The following is an 18172-nucleotide window of genomic DNA, read 5'->3' as shown; positions in this document are numbered from 1 at the left end:
CCTCTCCACATTCTTTCCTAATCAGCCCCACGTGTCCAGTTCCCGTGTTAGGCTGAGATATCCTAACAAAACTGTCTGCCTCTTTATTCTGGGCTACAGCCACACCTCACTGCCGCCCTCCTCCCTGAACCCATAGCTCCTCTGATGTCCCCTACCTTAACCCTAGGGTGTGGGATACCACCTCCCCATCCCTTGCTACAAGTCACTCACCGCTCATCATCCCCTTAAAATCTAACCACGCTTTCCCCACCCAGCCCCCGTACCCCATCCCACAACAGGCTTTAAAGGCCTAAAGTCTCTTATCACCCATCTATTACAACATGGCCTTCCAATTCACCCTCCTGCTTCTTCAGCATCTCTACTCAAAGTTATCTCACGTATCCCCTTCCAAAGCCCAAATTTCTTCCCCATCCATCTTCTATCTTGGCATAATCCTCCAACAGAACACACACGCTCTCCCTACTGACTGTCCAGTTAATCTCCCAAACCGCAATCCCATCCACTAAACAGCTTCTCCTTCCTAGGCAGGGAGGGTACTTCTGCCTCTGGATACCAGGCTTTGCTTTACTGGCAGAGCCACTCTATAAGCTTTCGAAAGGCGACTTAGCTGACCCCATACTAAATCCTTCCCTCATTCTTGTTTTCATTCTCTGAAAAAGGCCCTAGAAACAGCTCCCACACGGCACTTCCCAACTCCTCCCAACCCTTCTCCTTACACACAACAGAAGTGAAAAGCTATGCCATCTGAATTCTTCCACAAGAGCCAGGCCCACAGCCTGTGGCCTTCTTATCCAAACAACTTACCCTCACAGTCCCGGGCTGGCCCTTATGCCACATGCAGCAGCAGCCGCCGCCGCCCTGATGACAGCTGGAGCCCTTGCTGGTTCCCTTGGCATTTGGGTCCAAAGCCCCAGCCCCCTCAGAACACGTCCTCAGCTTTTCATTTGACACTTCCAGTTCCGTCTAAGCCCAGGACTTTTTCCCTCTGTGGTTCTTACATCTGCCTTCCCACCCACCGGACAGGCACTTGTACCCTGGTTTTCCTTACTCCCAAGATTCAGTTTGCTAATGGAGACAAAGGCCTCCTTGTTCCCCTGCGGTCCTGACATGACACAAGTGGGTCATTCCACGGATCCCCTTACTTGTGGTTAGGAATTACTACTGCACTCGGCACAGGCAGAGCAGGCCTTACCACTTCAGTCGTCTCCTTCTGTAGCCTCTCTGATGATTTCTGCTAGCACTGCAGATTTAACTCACTGTTCTTCTTCAAGCTCACGTAAATTCCCTAGCTGCAGTTGTCCTCCAAAACCAGAGGTCTTGTTTACTGACCGCTGAAAAAGGATGTCTTTGCCTATTCCTAAATGAAGAGTGTTGTTTTTATGTAAACCAGTCCAGCCTCATATATGACGCCATCAGTAAATTAAAAGACAGAGCCCAAAAGCTCGCTAATCAGGCAAATGGTTATTCTGGACCTGGCCGGACTGGTGGACACTCCCTAACTGGGAGTCATGGCTTCTTCCAACCCTTAGTCCTCTGATACCTGTTTTCTCCTTCTCTTATTTGGACACTGTGTTTTCTGATTAATCTCTCAGTTCCTACAAAATTGCATACAAGTGATAACCAGTTAGTCAATATGACAAATGCTCCAGCAGCCCCACAATATCACCCCTTGCCCCGAGATCTCCCAGCAGTCTAAATTCTTTCCTTTTTAGGTTTCTACACTGCCCCCAATTTTGCTTGAAGAAACCCTAAGAAACAGCACCCCATCACCCCTCTGTGCCGGCCCTCCTAATACTCCACTGCCCTCCACTCATTTTTTTCCCTTCATATTACTAACATAAAAAGATAGGAACGTAAGGTCTTTTAGGCTGACTGATGACATCGTGGCCTGCACATGCACCTGGAGGGCCTTCTGGAATTAGAAAAGCTGAAGTAACTAGAAGGCCACGAAAAGCAGAATAAAACCATCAACCCCCCTGCAGCACTGAACTAACTTGAAACATTCTTCTATTGTTTCTTATTCCGGCCTCAATTGACAAGGCCATTGGACTCTGTAACCGACCTTGGTCAACCTCGTGACTCCAGACCCTATGACCCCCTCCCAGCTTGCAAAAAACCGCCCTAAACTGTAACTTCTGTAACTTTCCACTGCTTATCCCAAACCTATAAAACCAACTCCTATCCCACCGCCCTCCTCCACTGACTGTCTTTGGACCCAGCCTGCCCACACCCAGGTGAATAAACAGCCGTGTTGCTCACACAAAGCCTGTTTGGGGTCTCTTCATTCAGAGCACGTGTTTTAACAAAAATAGCTAGAAGAATTTAGATGTTTCTAGCTTAGTGAAAAGGCAAATATTTAGGGTGATGAGTATCCTGATCACACTGATGTAATCTTTATGAGTGTATTTAATAATCACATGTACCCCCAACATGTGCATCTATTATGTATCAAAAAAAATTAAAAACCGACAAGGAGGTCAGGAGGAAAACTGACACTCAAGCTAAGGGAAACATGAAGGCTGTCTTAGTAGATGCCCCTTTTCCCTTCAATCTGCTAATTATCAATTGATATGGTTTGGCTCTGTGTCTCTACCCAGATCTCACCTTAAATTGTAATAATCCTCACATGTGGTGGAAGGGAGCCTAATCAATTAGCGGGCGCTAACTGAATCACGGGGGTGGGTCTTTCCCATGCTGTTCTCACGATAGTGAATAAGTCTCAAGAGATCAGATGGTTTTACAAAGGGCAGCTCCCCTGCACACCTCTCTTGCCCACCACCATGTAAGATGTGACTTTGCTCCTCCTTTGCCTTCTGCCATGATTGTGAGGCCTATGGAACTGTGGGTCCATTAAACTTCTTTCCTTTATAAATAATTACCTAGTATCAAGTATGTCTTTATTAGCAGCATTGAGAACAGACTAATACATCAGTAACCCCCTTTGAAGACATTTTAGCTGTTTGGAAATGTCTGCTTTTTTTTTTTTGGAGATAAGGTCTCACTCTGTCACCCAGGCTGGAGTGCGGTGGCACAATCCTGGCTCACTGCAGCCTGGACTTCCCAGGCTCCAGAGATACTCCCACCTCAGCCTCCCAAGTAGCTGGGACTACAGGCACTTACCACCATGCCTGGCTAATCTTCATATTTTTTGTAGAGATGGAGTTTCACCATGTTGGCCAAGCTGGTCTCAAACTCCCAGACTCAAGTGATCCACCTGCCTCGGTCTCCCAAACTGCTGGGATTACAGGCGTGAGCCACCGCACCCAGCCATCTTGGTGTTTTTAACCCTAATAACAACCAAGTGCATCCCTGATATGGCCTCATCCCGCTGCTGTAAGCACATTAAAATGCTCTTATGACATGCACTCAAGTGCTGATCAAACGGTGCTAACACCAATGTCTCTGCCTGCAGAATTCATTCAGGGATTTATTTGAAACTCTCAATATAAATGCCTAATGTGCAACACTTGGCAGACAAGAAGCCACATGCAGATATACTCTTTTCAAATAATGCATTGGTTGGTTCTTTCTCATGTGACAGAAGACTGAGAGCCAACGTGAATTCCAAGTGGGTGTGCAGAAAACCAACGCATAGCTGGGAGGGAAACAAAGATTAGTATTGTTGTATCGGACCGAGCACAGAAAGTCAACACCAAGACAAAAGTATGCCAAATTGCAGGGTTTATTGCCGGCGACCACGGAGGACTCACGTCTCTCCAACCCGTGGCCCCGTAAAAGAGGGTGACAAGACCTTTTATACCCGTAAAAACCACCTTGGGAGTGAGGGGAGAGGATGGGGTGAGGGGCTTCAGACATTCCGAGGGCCAGGGGATTCAAATCACCTTCTGGGCGGAGATGAGGGTGAGGGGGTTCTGGACATTTCGAGGGCCAGGGGACTATTTGACATTCTGATTGTCATTTAAGGGGTTCACAGATGCTGAGATTAGCATTCGTTTACACATCCTCTGGGTAGGGGTGGGATCCATAGATTTTTATTTACTTGGCGCCAGGATGGAAGTATCTGGGGGTACTTACTCTGGTAAACAAAGGCCAGCAATTCTGGCAGTTACAGATAAGAGGAGGTATGCCGCTTTACCTCAATTTGCATTTTGCAAAGTAAACTTAGCAGTTTTACAGAGGCCAAGGTTAGCAGTCATTGTGAGGAGAATGGAAACAGTTTTGTCTCTTTATAAAATGGCATTGTACAGGTTCTAACTCTAGGCCAGCTATATCACAGTATCTGCAGTAAGGCTGAGCCAACGCAAACGGCCAGCCGGCCATGGATTCACAGTCATCCAGGGCTCCACCATCCTGCAGCCCAACACCTTGCACAGCCTTCAAACACCAGCTGGGAAATGGAAAGAGAGACGTGTGCAGAGCAGCAGCAGGTCTGTTCACCCTTTATATCCTCTCCATCCCCATGCAGCAATCTAGTGCAACCACAGCTCACAGTAACCTCAAACTCCTGGGCTCAAGTGATCATACCACCTCAGCCTCCCCAATAGCCAGGACTACAAGTGTGTAGCACCATGCCAGGCAGATTTTTGTATTTTTTGTAGAGACATAATCTCACTAGGTTGCCCAGGCTGGTCTAGAACTCCTGGGCTGAAGCAATCCTCCCGCCTTGCAAATATACAGTTTGATAAAACAAAGAAGCCCTATTGAGGTCCTACAGAGAGAAGTCTTTAGGCTCCAGGGTCTGCTGCCCCACAGAGACAATTTGCATTTTTCTCACCACCCACAGAATGCTAACTGGGCAGCCCAGGGTACCCTTGAGCTCAGGCCATCCTGTGTCCTTTGAGATGATAGGAAGAGACAGAACAGCCAACTCCCAAATGAAATGAAGCAAAATGCTCACCCTTCAAGGGTCTGTTTTTGTTTTGTTTTGAGACAGGGTCTCACTCTGTCACCCAGGCTGGAGTATGGGTGTTTGATTTCAGCTCACTGCAACCTCCACCTGTTGGGTTCTGGGACTGCAGGAGCACACCACCAGTCAATTTTTGTTTTTTGTTTTGTTTTGGTGGTGGTGGTGGTGGTGGTGGTGGTGGTGGTGTTTTTTTGGTAGAGATGGGGTTTCACCATGTTGGCCAGTCTGGTCTCAAACTCCTCACCTCAAGTGATCTACCCGCCTCAGCCTCCCAAAGTTCTCGTATTACAGGCATGAGCCATCACGCCCAGCCTCCTTCAAGGGTCTGAATCCAGCCAGTGAGCTTGTCCTACGTCATGCCTGCTTCATTGTAGGCAACAGGGAAAGCCTGAGATTTTTATTTCAATAAGAAAATCTATTGAGTTTCATTACCTCAAACTAAAAGGGAGAGACACACAAAAAAATAAGAATCCAGAAACTGCAATAGTAGGCAACCCTCCAAAATGTGGCAAAGCTCTGTGTATATCACAAATGTATTGAGGCCAGGCATGGTGGCTCGATTACGCTTGTAATCCCTACACTTTGGGAGGCTGAGGCAGATGATCACTAGAGGTCAAGAGTTTGAGACTGGCCTGTACAACATGGTGAAACCCCATCTCTACTAAAAATAAAAAAAATTAGCCAGGCATGATGGCAGGCATCTATAATCCCAGCTACTTGGGAGGCTTCGGCAGGAGAATCACTTGAAACCATAAAGCAGAGGTTGCAGTGAGCCGAGATTGCGCCACTGCACTCCAGCCTGGGCAAGAGAGCAAGACTCTGCCTCAAAGAAAAAAAAGAAAAAGTCTTGAAACGTGCAATCCACCTTTTTGTAATAGTTCCCACGGCCTACACGAATGCCTATGAAATGGTTACTATTTTGCTTGTGCTGCTTTCTATTTTGCTGGAAGGATGGCTCTAAATAAAAAGCTGTATTTTCCCATTCCTTGCTTTTTCATTAATGCTATTTGCATTGCCCCAGGGTTAAAGCAGTCGTTTTCTTCCTCTCATATTTCCAAGTGGATGCATTTTAATACTCCCCACTTACTCCACCATCATCGATTCCATCCACCTACCATTGATCTATCATCTATCTCATCTATCTAACATCTACCCACCTATTTTCCTTCTATCATCAATCTACATTTTGTCTTGTAGAAAAGCGTTGACTTCCAAAAACAGATGTTGGTGAGAATGCAGAGAAGGGAACACTTATACACTGTTGGTGAGAATGTAAATTGTACAACCTCTTTGGTAAACAGTACGTAGATTTCTTCAAGAACTAAAAAGAGATCTACCTTTGACCCAGCAACTCCAGTAATGGTTATCTACCCAAAGGAAAGAAAGAACCAGAAAAGACACCTAACTTAGATTTGGATTGCAGCACAGTTCACAGTAGCACAATCACAGAATGAAACTAAGTGTTCACTGGATGAAGAAAACGTGGTATACACACACCAAGGCATACCATCTATAACAAAGAATGAAATTCTATATTTTGCAGCCACATAAATGGAGCTGGAGGCCATTATCCTAAGTGAAGTAACTCAGAAACAGAAAATCAAATACCACATGTTCTCACAAGTGGGAGCTAAAAATGGGTGTACATGGACCTATAGAGTGGAATAACAGATACTGGACACCTTAAAAAGGGGGAAGGTGGGAGGGGATGAGGTTGAAAAATGACCTGGCTGGTCCTGTGGTCACTGTTTGGGGAATAGCACGCCAGTCCCCACCACCAGGCAACATATCTGCGAACAAACCCGCACGCCTATGCCCTGAATTGATTGATTTGTTTTTTAAACACTGACTTCCATGGTCACTATTCATGAAATCACTCCTCATGAACCAGGACTTGCATGTTTTTTTGTTTCTCAGATGAACTGTCACCCCTACAACTCAGCTTGCGACCAGCCCTGGCCACCACCAGTTTCCCCACACGGAGCTAAGTATTGGACATGCCCATCTTGGACATTCCAGCCCATTCTGAAATTCCACATCAATTCACCAGACAAAGTCTGAAGTTCCAGGACAGTTTATCTGGAAAAGCTCACCTGGAATGATATGTCATTTCAATCAACAACTGTTTAAGAGGACATGGCATCAAAAACAATGGTATCAATTATTCATAAGGGTTGTGAGCTGGCTGGTCCAAGCATCTCTCTGTCACACCATCCCTCAAGAGCTGCCTCTATTTCCTAATTTAGCACAGGAATTTAGATGCCCCTAAATAAGTGGGCATCCAGTGTCCACTCACACTTTTTGTGAGAGTCCACATGGAGACACTGCCACCACCTCCACTCTCCTACTGCATAGCCCACCATGCTGAAGCGTGGTGGCTCACACCTGTAATCCAAGTGCTTTGGGAGGCCAAAGAGGAGGATCACTTGAGGCCAGAAGTCTGAGGCCAGCCTGGGCAACAGAGTGAGACTCATTTCTACAAATACGTTAAAAAAAAAATAGAGTGTAGTGGCACACACCTGTGGTCTCGGCTTAAGCAGGCTGACGCCAGAAGATCAGTCAAGCCCAAGAGTTTGAGGCTGCAGTGAGCTAGGCGTATGCCACTGCACTCTAGCCTGGACAACAGAGAGAGACCCCATCTCTAAAAAGAGGAGGGGGGGAATTCTGCTGCTTCTCAGACCCAAGGTGAAAAGGTTTTTGGTCTCACGTTGACCAGAAAGACACTGATATTTAATTAAGCAATATAAAAAGAGTTCATTGTTTAGATATGGTCAAAAAAAAAAAAGGAAAAATATAGGGTCACTGTTCTAGAACAGAGCATTAAAGAGTAAATAAAATCAACTGAGATAGCACGACGGAGAGCATCCACTGAGTTTTGATGCCAATGAAGAAAAGAAAAAGCTATAGCTATCGAGGTGAAATACCTACCCATCCTAGAAGCCTTTTGACAGCAACATAAAACTCATACCTCTTAGGTTTTAAATTCCTACGGATGCTGTAGCAAATAACCACAATTTGAGTGGCTTAAAGTAACAGCTTCTTTTCCAGCACGGGCCAGCAGGAATCAGATCCAGATGTGGGCTGTGCTCCCCCTGGAGGCTCGAGGGGCGGATCCTTCCTTCTTACAGCTCCCGGTGGCTCCAGGCATTGACGCTGTGGCAGGACTAAGGGCCCCGGGTGCCGGCCTCCTGGGGAGGTTCCCTGCCCCGCCGCTGCGGCTCAGGGTCCCCGCGTGGGGGTGCCCCTGCGCCCTGGGTCTCCCCGGGAGACGTTCGGAGAGGTGGAGCTTCCCCCCGACAGCCCCGGCGAGCCTTCTAGACCGGCCGGGTGCCTTCCCTGGAACGCCGACGGCTCCTCTCGGGAGACCGCCTTCCACCCGCAGCACACACATCATCCCCGGGCCTGGGCGGCCCGACGTCACAAAACCTGCTGGTCACCTCGCCTGGGGATCTCGTGCGCCCTCCCAGGCAGCGACCGCAGGGACACGGGCCTCCGTTTGCCCAGAGGCAGGGTCCTAGGCGTGGAATGGACAGATTTCTCCCACTTCGCCCGCCCCTTCCGGCTCAGAGCCCGAGACCCACCTGCTTTCACCCCAAATCAGCCATAATAGGAACACACAATAACTACGACCAGCACCGCGAAAGCGCCACTCTCGCGGGTCAGAGGTCGGCGCCCGCGCTCCGCAGCACCCAGCACCCGCCCAGGGGGGTCCCCGGTGGCCTCAGGCCTCCAGGCCCGCCCCGAGACCCATTATTAGTCCCTCAAGACCGCCCTGGGTCCCCGAGACCCCCCCGCCCACCCCGGTGGGGCCGCAGCGGACGCCGACGGGGAGGGCCTGCAGACCGCAAAACCGCGCAAAATGCCCTGCGCCCGCCCCGACCACGGTCCTCGAGCCAGCGGAGCCTCTCACCAGGTTCCTAGGGTTGCAAGGATGCGTTACCTGGGCGCCCAGCACAAGCAAGAAAGCAGTGGAGGCGGGGCCGCGGCGGGAGGCGGGGCCGCGGCGGGAGGCGGGGCCGCGGCGGGAGGCGGGGCCGCGGCGGGAGGCGGGGCCGCGGCGGGAGGCGGGGCCGCGGCGGGAGGCGGGGCCGCGGCGGGAGGCGGGGCCGCGGCGGGAGGCGGGGCCGCGGCGGGAGGCGGGGCCGCGGCGGGAGGCGGGGCCGCGGCGGGAGGCGGGCGGGCTCGCCCCTGAGCCGGGCCGCGGCACCGATGCCGGCGCTACTGAGGCGACGTCGGCCGGCGGGCTTGGCGGCAGCGACTTCCCGGCTGGAAACCTTGATTCGTTGCACAGTACCCAGAGGCGGACCCTAGGACCTAGCGGCGGACGCTGGCCGCATGACACGCTCCCGCCTATTGGCCCGGGGTATCCGCTACCGTCATTGGCCTGCCCCGGCCGGCCGTAGGTGCGGCTACGTCACGGCGTCAGGAAGAAGTACGCCAATGGGGTAAAGGGGTGAGGCGGGATTGACAACAACTGTGATGGCCCTGAGGCGGGACTAGGAGGACGTTCCAGGTAACGATTGGGCAGAGTCTTGCGTAAGGGCGCCCGCGATACTATAAGAAACGAGCAACTGGATTGGCTGCCTCCCAAAGTGCGTGGGTCTTGCATTCTCGGGCCTGATGATTGGTTTTTCTAAGTGCCGGAAGTGACAGGCATACGCAAACAAAATCTGGTATCGAAGCTCTACGGGCCAAAACGTCCGTTTCGCGGGCCGGTGAGGCGTGTGGCCACCGCATACTTGTGGTCTCTTGCCTGACCCCGAGCATCTCGGGCCATGTCCGCCCCGCCCCCGGAAGGCCCGGCTTCCGGTCGCGCTGCCCTGGAGCGTCACGGGGCTCGGAGAGCACTGGGGCGGCAGCGAGGGGAGGGGACTGTGGCCTCGGGGCGGGCTCTGGGCGCTCAGCTCCTCTCCTGCGTGGTAATGCTCGCTCCGCCATCGGCGGGAACGGCCTTCGGGCGGGTGGCGGCCGCGGCGCAAGAACCCCTGGGCCTCGCGCTTTGAGAGCTTGAGCCGCGTGAGGGAGGCCTGGCCCCACGAGCTGCAGCGCCTGCCTTGCTAGTTAGTTCACCGACATGCGAAAAAGGTAGATGAGAACTGGTGCGATGATAGATTGGGTAGGGTTCACTTGGCACAAACTAATTTCTGATTCAGCTGTATTTTCTGAGTAGTTCTACCAGCAAAGGTCAAGCTGTGGCTGAGTGCTGTAAACCCAGCACTTTGGGAGACCCAGGCGAGAGAATGTATTGAGGCCCAGAGTTCAAGACCAGCCTGGGCGATATAGCTAGACTGTCTCTACAAAAAGTTTTTTGTTGTTGTTGTGGGGTTTTTTTGTTTTTTGAAACGGAGTCTCCCTCTGTCGCCCAGGCAGGAGTGCAGTGGCGCAGTCTAGGCTCACTGCAACCTCCCCTTCCCGGGTGCAAGCGAGTCTCCTGCCTCAGCCTCCCCAGTAGCTGAGATCGCAGGCGCCCGCCACCACACCTGGTTAATTTGTGTATATTTAGTAGAGACGGGGTTTCACCATGTTGGCCAGGCTGGTATTGAACTCCTGAGCTCAAGAGATTGCCTGCCTCGCCCTCCCAAAGGGCTGGTATTACAGGCGTGAGCCACCACTCCCAGCCATAACGTTTTAAAATTGCCCGGAAATGGTGGTGCTTGCTAGTAGTCCCAACTACTTGAGAGACTGAGACGGGAGGTTCGCTTGAGGCCACGATTTGAGACCAGCCTGGGCGACATAGGGAGACTCCATGTCTAGAAAAAATACATACATATATTAGGTCTCAGAAAAAATGATAGGACACAGACACGCACAGAGGGATGACCATGTGAGGACACAGGAAGGTTTGCTTGAGCCTGGGAAGTTGAGGCTGCACTGGGCTGTGATCACCCACTGCATTTCCCAGCCTCAAGTGACCCTCCCGCCTCAGCCTCCTGAGTAGGCAGGACCACAGGTTTGTGCCACCATCCCTAGCTATTTATTTATTTGTAGAAATGAAGTCTTGCTATGTTGCTCAGGCTGGTCTTAAACTCCTGGGCTTCGGTGATCCTCCCACCTTGGCTTCCCAAAGTGCTGGGATTACAGGCGTGAGCCACTGTACTGGGGAACAACTCATTCTTGATTGGTGACTTGGCTTATCAGTTAATCTGTCTCAGCTTCCTTCAAATGCTGAGCCTCTGTCCTCTTGCTAAACTCTTTCAAGAAGGTTGTGTATGTCACCCTGTTCTAAATATTTGAGGAGAGAAAGTTCTAGAATTCACATCCCCACCAACTTTTTTTTTTTTTTAAGTTTTTAAGGGACAGGATCTTGCTCTGTTCTCCAATGCAATGGTGCTATCATAGCTCACTGCAGCCTCGACCTCCTTGGCTCGAGTGATCCTTATACTTCAGCCTCCCGAGTAGCTGGGTGTGGGTGGAAAGTCTCATAAGTGCCAAGGCAGGAGACTGAAGCTTCAGCCAGTTCCTGTTAAATAGAATGTAGAAAGAAAAATCTAGGAATAAATATCACGAGTGATTAGATATTAGTCTTATTGAGTGTTAAGCCTTGATTAAAGCCTTCTTGTACTTTATGCATAATTGTCTAGGAACTTTGGGGTTGCTGTGGTCAGGGACTGATAGGGGACACTATGGAATGTGGCCACAAGGCAAGAGCATTAATACCTGTCTAACATCGACTGGTGGCGATCAGCAGAGATAAACTGTTGAATGCCGAAACCAAGCCCTCTGCCACACCCGCATCAGGGTTGCCGGAGGTCATCTAAAATCTGTGGCATTGCCAGTGCTGGGGAAGCACCCGCTACTCAGCAGACCTGGAAGGGAACACACCCTGTCCTTGGGTGAGCTGGAGAACAGTCCACTCCCCCACGCTCTTGTGGAAGGACAGACCAGTCAGCCCAAGCAGCAGCTTCCTGGGGGCTTAACTGTCTATGTGGTGTGTGTTATGTTGGTTACAATCTGTATCTGCTTTCCCTCCCTCCCGCTGCACCTGCTTCCTCTTTTGAAGATAGTAAGAAGTAGCATAATTTTTGAAGCCTTTGTTCTTACTTGGCAAGCAAAACATTGGAGAGCCACAGCCCTACAGGGTCGTGGGGTGTCCCCTATTGCTGTGCTGAGGCACAGGATCTAAGAGGTAAAGAGACAGGACACAGAAGGACTGGAAAAGAGCAGCTGGGCTCAGGGGGCCACACCACCTATGAGCGGAGACAGGCGAGGCCCTGAACGTCCAGGAGCGTCTATTTATTGGGTACCAGACAGAGGGAAGGGTAGTGAGTGAGGTCATCTTAAGGACAGTGATAGGATCAAGACAATCACGTGCACAATAAACAAGGGATCCACCCCCATTAGGTCACCCAGGCTAGGAGGTGGGCAGTGCGCAGTGAAGATGCAGTGTGCATTATCTCTGGGGGCAGGCTACTTCTAAGGAATTCTATAGGAGCATGCTCTTGAGTCAGCACAGCAGCGACAGAACTCACAGGGTCTGCAGCCACCTGCTGGCAACTCCCAGTGATTTCGATAGGAAGATGCTCTGAGCAGCCCAGTAGCTAGAGAGTTGACAAGTTATACAGTCACCAAGGTGCAATTATACCGGAGGGGTTTTAAGCCCTCAGAGGCTCACTGGATTAGTAGGGCTGAGGCCCCACAGGGTCGTGGGGTGTCCCTTATGCTGTGCTGAGGTGCAGGATCCGAGAAATAAAGAGGACACAGAAGTACAAGGAAAACGCAGCTTGGCTCAGGGGGGCCACGCCACCTATAAGCAGAGACAGGCGAGGCCCCGAATGTCCAGAAGCGTCTGTATTGCTTATAGGTTAGGGAGCAGGGTAGTGAATGAGGTCATCTTTAAGGATAGTGATAGGGTCCTGAGCAATAAAACAAGGGGTCCACCCCCATTAGGTCACCTAGGTCAGGAGGTGGGCCGTGTGCAGTAGAGGGTCCACCCCCATTAGGTCACCGAGGCATAGAGGTGGGCCATGCTCAGTGAAGAGGGTGCAGTGTGCAGTACCTCTGTCTATGGGCATGCTACTTCTAAGATTTATAGGAGAATACTAAGTCCCACAGCAGTGACAGAGCTGTCAGGGTCTACTGCCACCTGCTGGCAGCTTCCAGTGAGTTCTGTAGGAAGATGCTTTTTGAGCAGCACAGTAACAAGAGCTGATGATAAAGTTCACAGTCACCAAGGTGCGATTATCCTGAGGGGTTTTGAGCCCTCGGATGCTTGAGGGATTGCCGGTCTGAGGGCGGCCTTCCACAAGAACTGGAGCAAGGTCTACAACTCCTTTATCAGGAGGAGAGGCTCTCGCCCCAAGCCTGCCATACAGCGGGTATCTTTACGATACTGAACGCTGCCCCCTGGGCCATGGATTCTTATCCTGGTGTGACTATTTTCCCCTTAAATCATGCTCTGCACTGTGTCTGCTCCAGACATTCCTCTGATTATAAGCTGATTATTCCTTAATTCATGCTCTGTACTGTGTCCGCCCTAGGCATTCCTCCGACTAAGACATAGATAAGATATATACATATATATATATATATACCGGGAAATAACTGAGTGTAAGATATTCTTTAGGTACTCATTCTGTGAACTAATATATGATTATATATAGAAGATTATATAAAAGGAAATAACTGAGTAGTAGCACTATAAACTGAGATATTCTTGAGGCACTAACTGTGCCAGGGTTCTGCTTAGCTCTCCTTACTTGATGCCTATATGGGGGGTTACCCACAGGATTGCTGGTCTGAGGCCAGCTTTCCACAGGAACTGGATGCAAGGTCCTGCATCTCCTTTTCAGGAGGAGAGGCTCTCGCCCCAAGCCTGCCATACAGCGGGTATCTTTACGATACTGAACGCTGCTGCCTGGGCCAGGTTCTTGTCCTGGTAAAACTGTTTTTCCCTTAAATCATTCTCTGCACCATGTCTGCTCTGGATATTCCTCTGACTCTAAGCAAGATATACTTATATAAGTACAGCTGTTTATCCCTTAATTCATGCTCTGCACCAGGTCTGCTCTGGGCATTCCTCCAACTGTGAACTAAGATATAATTGTGTGTGTGTATATATATATATATATATATATATATATATATATATATGGAAATAACTGAGTAGTAAGCTATTCCTCAGGCACCAGTTGCTCTGACTATAATACATGATTATATATGAAGGATTATCTAAAGAAAATGATTGAGTAGTCCTAGCTGTAACCTAGGATATTTTTCAGGCACTAACTGTGCCAGGGATCTGCTTAGCTCTCCTTCCTCAGTGCCCACATGGGGGTAACCCACACAACATAAAGTGCTGATGCATCTCCCTGCCCCTGGTTTGGCTACTTGAAAGTCCTGCGCCCCTTGTTCCTTAGACATGTGATCTGTTTGAAGATTCACCCTACTTACCCTGCCGCTGTTTTATACCTAATAAAAGTCAGAGTGTCCAGGCACCCGGGGCCACTGCCGATCTCTGTGTGCTGGTGGTAGTGGTCCCCTGGGCCCAAACACTTTTTTCTCTCCATCTCGGAGTATTGTGTCAGTCTCTCATCTTGGCACCTGTAGAGAGTACCCTCTAGACCCAGCAGGGCTGGACCCTACAGCTGGGACCATAAGTGCACAACCACACCCAGCGAATTTTCTTTTTGTAGCGGTGAGGTCTCGATCTCCTGGCTTCACATGATTCTCCCGCCTCAGCCTCCCAAAGCACTGGTATTCCAAGCATGAGCCACCGTGTGTGGCCGCCACTGCCTTTCTAAGCACCAAGTGTATTAGCCACCATAACAGACATCTTTTGTCTGGTATATTCTATGGATCATATTCCTTTTTTATATATAATTTTACCTTTAAGATTCGGGCGTTACAGGGGCAGGTTTCTTTCATGGGTAGCGCCCAACAGGTGTTTTTCAGCCCTGGCCCCTCCCATCTTTCCACCCCCTACTATTCCCCAGTATCTACTGTTCCCAACTTTATGTCCACATACAGATTATGTTTCTTAGAGTTCTCTAAATAATGGGGCAGGGAAGGTAGTGTGAATGATGCAAAGGTGTGACAAATTGATTCTGCAAAATTCACCTTTTTTGAATAAAATATTCAGTTTTCTGAAGTGAGCAGGCTAATTTCTCAAGCAAAATTCCATTTGAACCCTCCACCCCCAGCCTGCAGAAAGAAGGAAGGAGGAGGGAGGCCTGTTGAGAGTTGTATTTGTTCTCTTGTGGTCTTATGACTTACTTCTTAATGAAAACCCTTATTGTTTTCTAAGAGAAAAAAGGAATAATTGCAATGTTTGAAATAGGATTATGTAGAATTTTTAGGAGCATAAAGAGAAATTGAAGAATTATAAAAACGAAGGCCAGAAAAGCAGCATTCTTCCTCTACATAGCCGCCAGATGGCGCTTTAGGCAAATACACTGCAAATGGCACACCAGGTCCCCATTTCACAGGGCGTTCCACGGAGCAAAAGCAGTTTTCATGGCATTGTCGTCACCACCCATCACCATTTTTTTCACCCACATGATGTATGCTAATGTCGTTATTCTCATTATTGTATGACCATCATCATTAATGTCTCATGAATTTCTGCATGTTATTTTTAACATAGCATGTAAACAGCACCTCCCTCCAAAACACTAGCTCAGGATAAAAATCTCTAAGAGTATTTCATAACAGCTGATAGCTTGACCAACAAAAAATGTTTTCCCAAAATAAAGTTCTGTGGCTTGTCTCAGGGAGAGTTTTTTCCTTATTTGTGTGAATTTTTGTTTAGTTTTGTCTTTCATTTGTGGGCTTGGTGGTTGGTGGCTGAGTTTGTTTCTGGCTTAAAGGGCACCCTTAATGAAATGTTTGTTTTCAGATATGTAGGCTATAGTCAACTCTCTCACTCTGAGAAATCTAAAGTTTCACTTGTTCTGGGGACACCACTGAGTAAGATGGGTGCATGGTGAAGAACTGTCACAGGAAAGGCCCCATCTCAAAGTGGACTTGCCATGTCCCATGGAAGCATGAATGTGGTGAGTCTTTGTTGTGGAAAATGGTTCTAGGCCAGGTGCGGTGGCTCATGCCTGTAATCCCAGCACTTTGGGAGGCCGAGGCGGGTGGATCACGAGGTCAAGAAATCGAGACCATCCCGGTCAACATGGTGAAACCCCATCTCTATGAAAAATACAAAAAATTAGCTGGGCGTGGTGGCGCGTGCCTGTAATCCTGGCTACTCGGGAGGCTGAGGCGGGAGAATTGCCTGAACCCAGGAGGCGGAGGTTGCAGTGAGCCGAGATTGTGCCATTGCACTCCAGCCTGGGTAACAAGAGCGAAACTCCGTCTCAAAAAAAAAAAAAAAAAAATACAAAAAAAAAATTAGCCAGGCATGGTGGTGGGTGCCTGTAATCCCAGCTACTTGGGAGGCTGAGGCAGGAGAATCGCTGGAACCTGATTCTAGAAAATAATTGATTTCTCCCATTCTACTTTGGGAGGCGGAGGTGGCAGTGAGCTGAGATTGTGTCACTGCACTCCAGCATGGGCGGTAGAGTGAGACTCTGTCTCAAAAAACAAAACCAAAAGAAAAGAAAATGCTTCTAGCATCCTCACGTCTGCCCTCGAAAACGTGGTGTGTGTGTGTGTGTGTGTGTAAAATGTCGTGCTCTGTTGTCCAGCCTAGAGTACAGTGGTGTAATCTCTCACTTCAGCTTCTGCCTCCTGGGCTCAAGTGATTCTCATGCCTTGGCCTCACAAGTAGCTGGGACCACAGGTATGTGCTACCATGCACGGCTAATTTTTGTATTTTTAGTAGAGATGAGGTCTTACCATGTTGGCCAGGCTGGTCCTGAACTCCTGACCTCAAGTTATCCACCCGCCTCGGCCTCCCAAAGTGCTAGGATTACAGACATGAGCCACTGCACACAGTCTGGCCATTACTTTTAATGGCAAAAACAGCAATTACATTTGCACCAACTTAATATAAGCTTACATTTCACTCTATGCAAATCCTGCAGCAACTATACTTCAGAACGGCAGGGAAAAAATAACACAGCTTTTCAGGGAAGTGGAACTATCGGTGCCTGTAACTATCTGTAAAAGCCACTTTCTCCTCAGCCGTGGGATGCAGGAGGCATGTTCTTCCTGCTGGGTCTTGGGGGTGTAGCCTCTGCCACATTCTGAGATCAAACTCCAGGATTCATCTGGGGATCCTCAGTCATCACTGCCAAGTGTAAAACTCCAGCTCCGAACACCCTGCAAGTGGAAGAATCAGATGCCTGCACTCCCAGGGTAGAATGTCAAATCCAGCACCTGGCACACTCAAAGCATGGATGCTAAACACAGAAATACACCCCTGATGGGATTGTAAATTAATTCACCTGCCATGAAAAGCAGTTGGGAGCGTTCTCCAGGAACTCAGAACTACCATTCAACCCAGCAATCCCACCTCTACTTATATACCCGAGGAAAAATACATTCTTCTAACATAAAGACACCTGCACACACATGTTCATTGCAGCTCTGCTCACAATAGCAAAGACAAGGAATCAACCCTGGTGCCCATCCGTGGTGGACTGGATAAGGGAAATGTGGTCCATACACACCATGGAATACTACACAGCCATACAAAAGAATAAAATCACGTCCTCTGTAGCAACATAAATGCAGCTGGAGACCATTATTTTAAGCAAATCAATGCAGGAACAGAAAACCAAATACGGTAATCTTCTCACGTCTAAAGTGGGAAGGAAACATTGGGTACTCATGGACATAGAGATGGGAACAACAGACACGGGACTCAGAGGGGAGGGTGGGGGGCGTGGCTGGAAAGCTGCCTGTCAGGTTCTATGCTCACTACCTGAGTCATGGGATTCATACAGGAGCTAGAAAGAATTATTTAGACACATGGGGTAAAAAATTCCTCGGCGGAATTTCTCTTTTAACAAAAAGCAGTTCCAGAATCACTTCTCTTCTAGCAAAGAATAGCCTGGAAAATCAAGCTGCAGACATAGATAAGCAAGCTGGAAGCTTGCACAGGTGAATGCAGGCAGCTGTGCCAATAGAAAAGGGCTACCTGGGGACCAGGTATGTTCAACTTGGAGGCTCCACCTTCTCTTTCCTTAAAGGAACAGACAACATGGTGCCAGCCAGGTACAGAACTTATGTGCATAATAAAAGAGGGTGAGGGTGGCCAGGTTTTGGTGCCCTATGCAAATGGCATGCCTAGCCGTAACCAGTTTTTTGCGCTCTATGCAAATGACACACCTGGTCCAAGCATTCTCTTGCACCCTATGTAAATCAGACACCGCCTCATCAAGCTCATCTATAAAACCCATTGCATTTCATCACAGA

The 18172-nt window shown here is 49.2% G+C and overlaps 1 protein-coding gene across 9 annotated transcripts in view; it reads right to left on the bottom strand.

Moving 5' to 3' along the window:
• The window catches only part of LOC144581030 (uncharacterized), an 85277-nt gene extending 76443 nt beyond the window's left edge, over positions 1-8834 (bottom strand). For all 9 annotated transcript variants that reach the window (XR_013531548.1, XR_013531550.1, XR_013531551.1 and 6 more), the window contains exon 1: positions 805-8834. The gene's annotated coding sequence lies outside the window, so the exon portion shown is untranslated. The remainder of the gene's footprint in view (positions 1-804) is intronic.
• Between the last annotated feature and the right edge of the window lie 9338 nt (positions 8835-18172).

This window comes from Callithrix jacchus, chromosome X, assembly GCF_049354715.1.
Source record: "Callithrix jacchus isolate 240 chromosome X, calJac240_pri, whole genome shotgun sequence".
NCBI classification, from domain to species: Eukaryota; Metazoa; Chordata; class Mammalia; order Primates; family Cebidae; genus Callithrix; species Callithrix jacchus.
The sequence above is the reverse complement of the archived record's forward strand: the minus strand, read 5'-3'. Positions and strand labels throughout refer to the sequence as shown.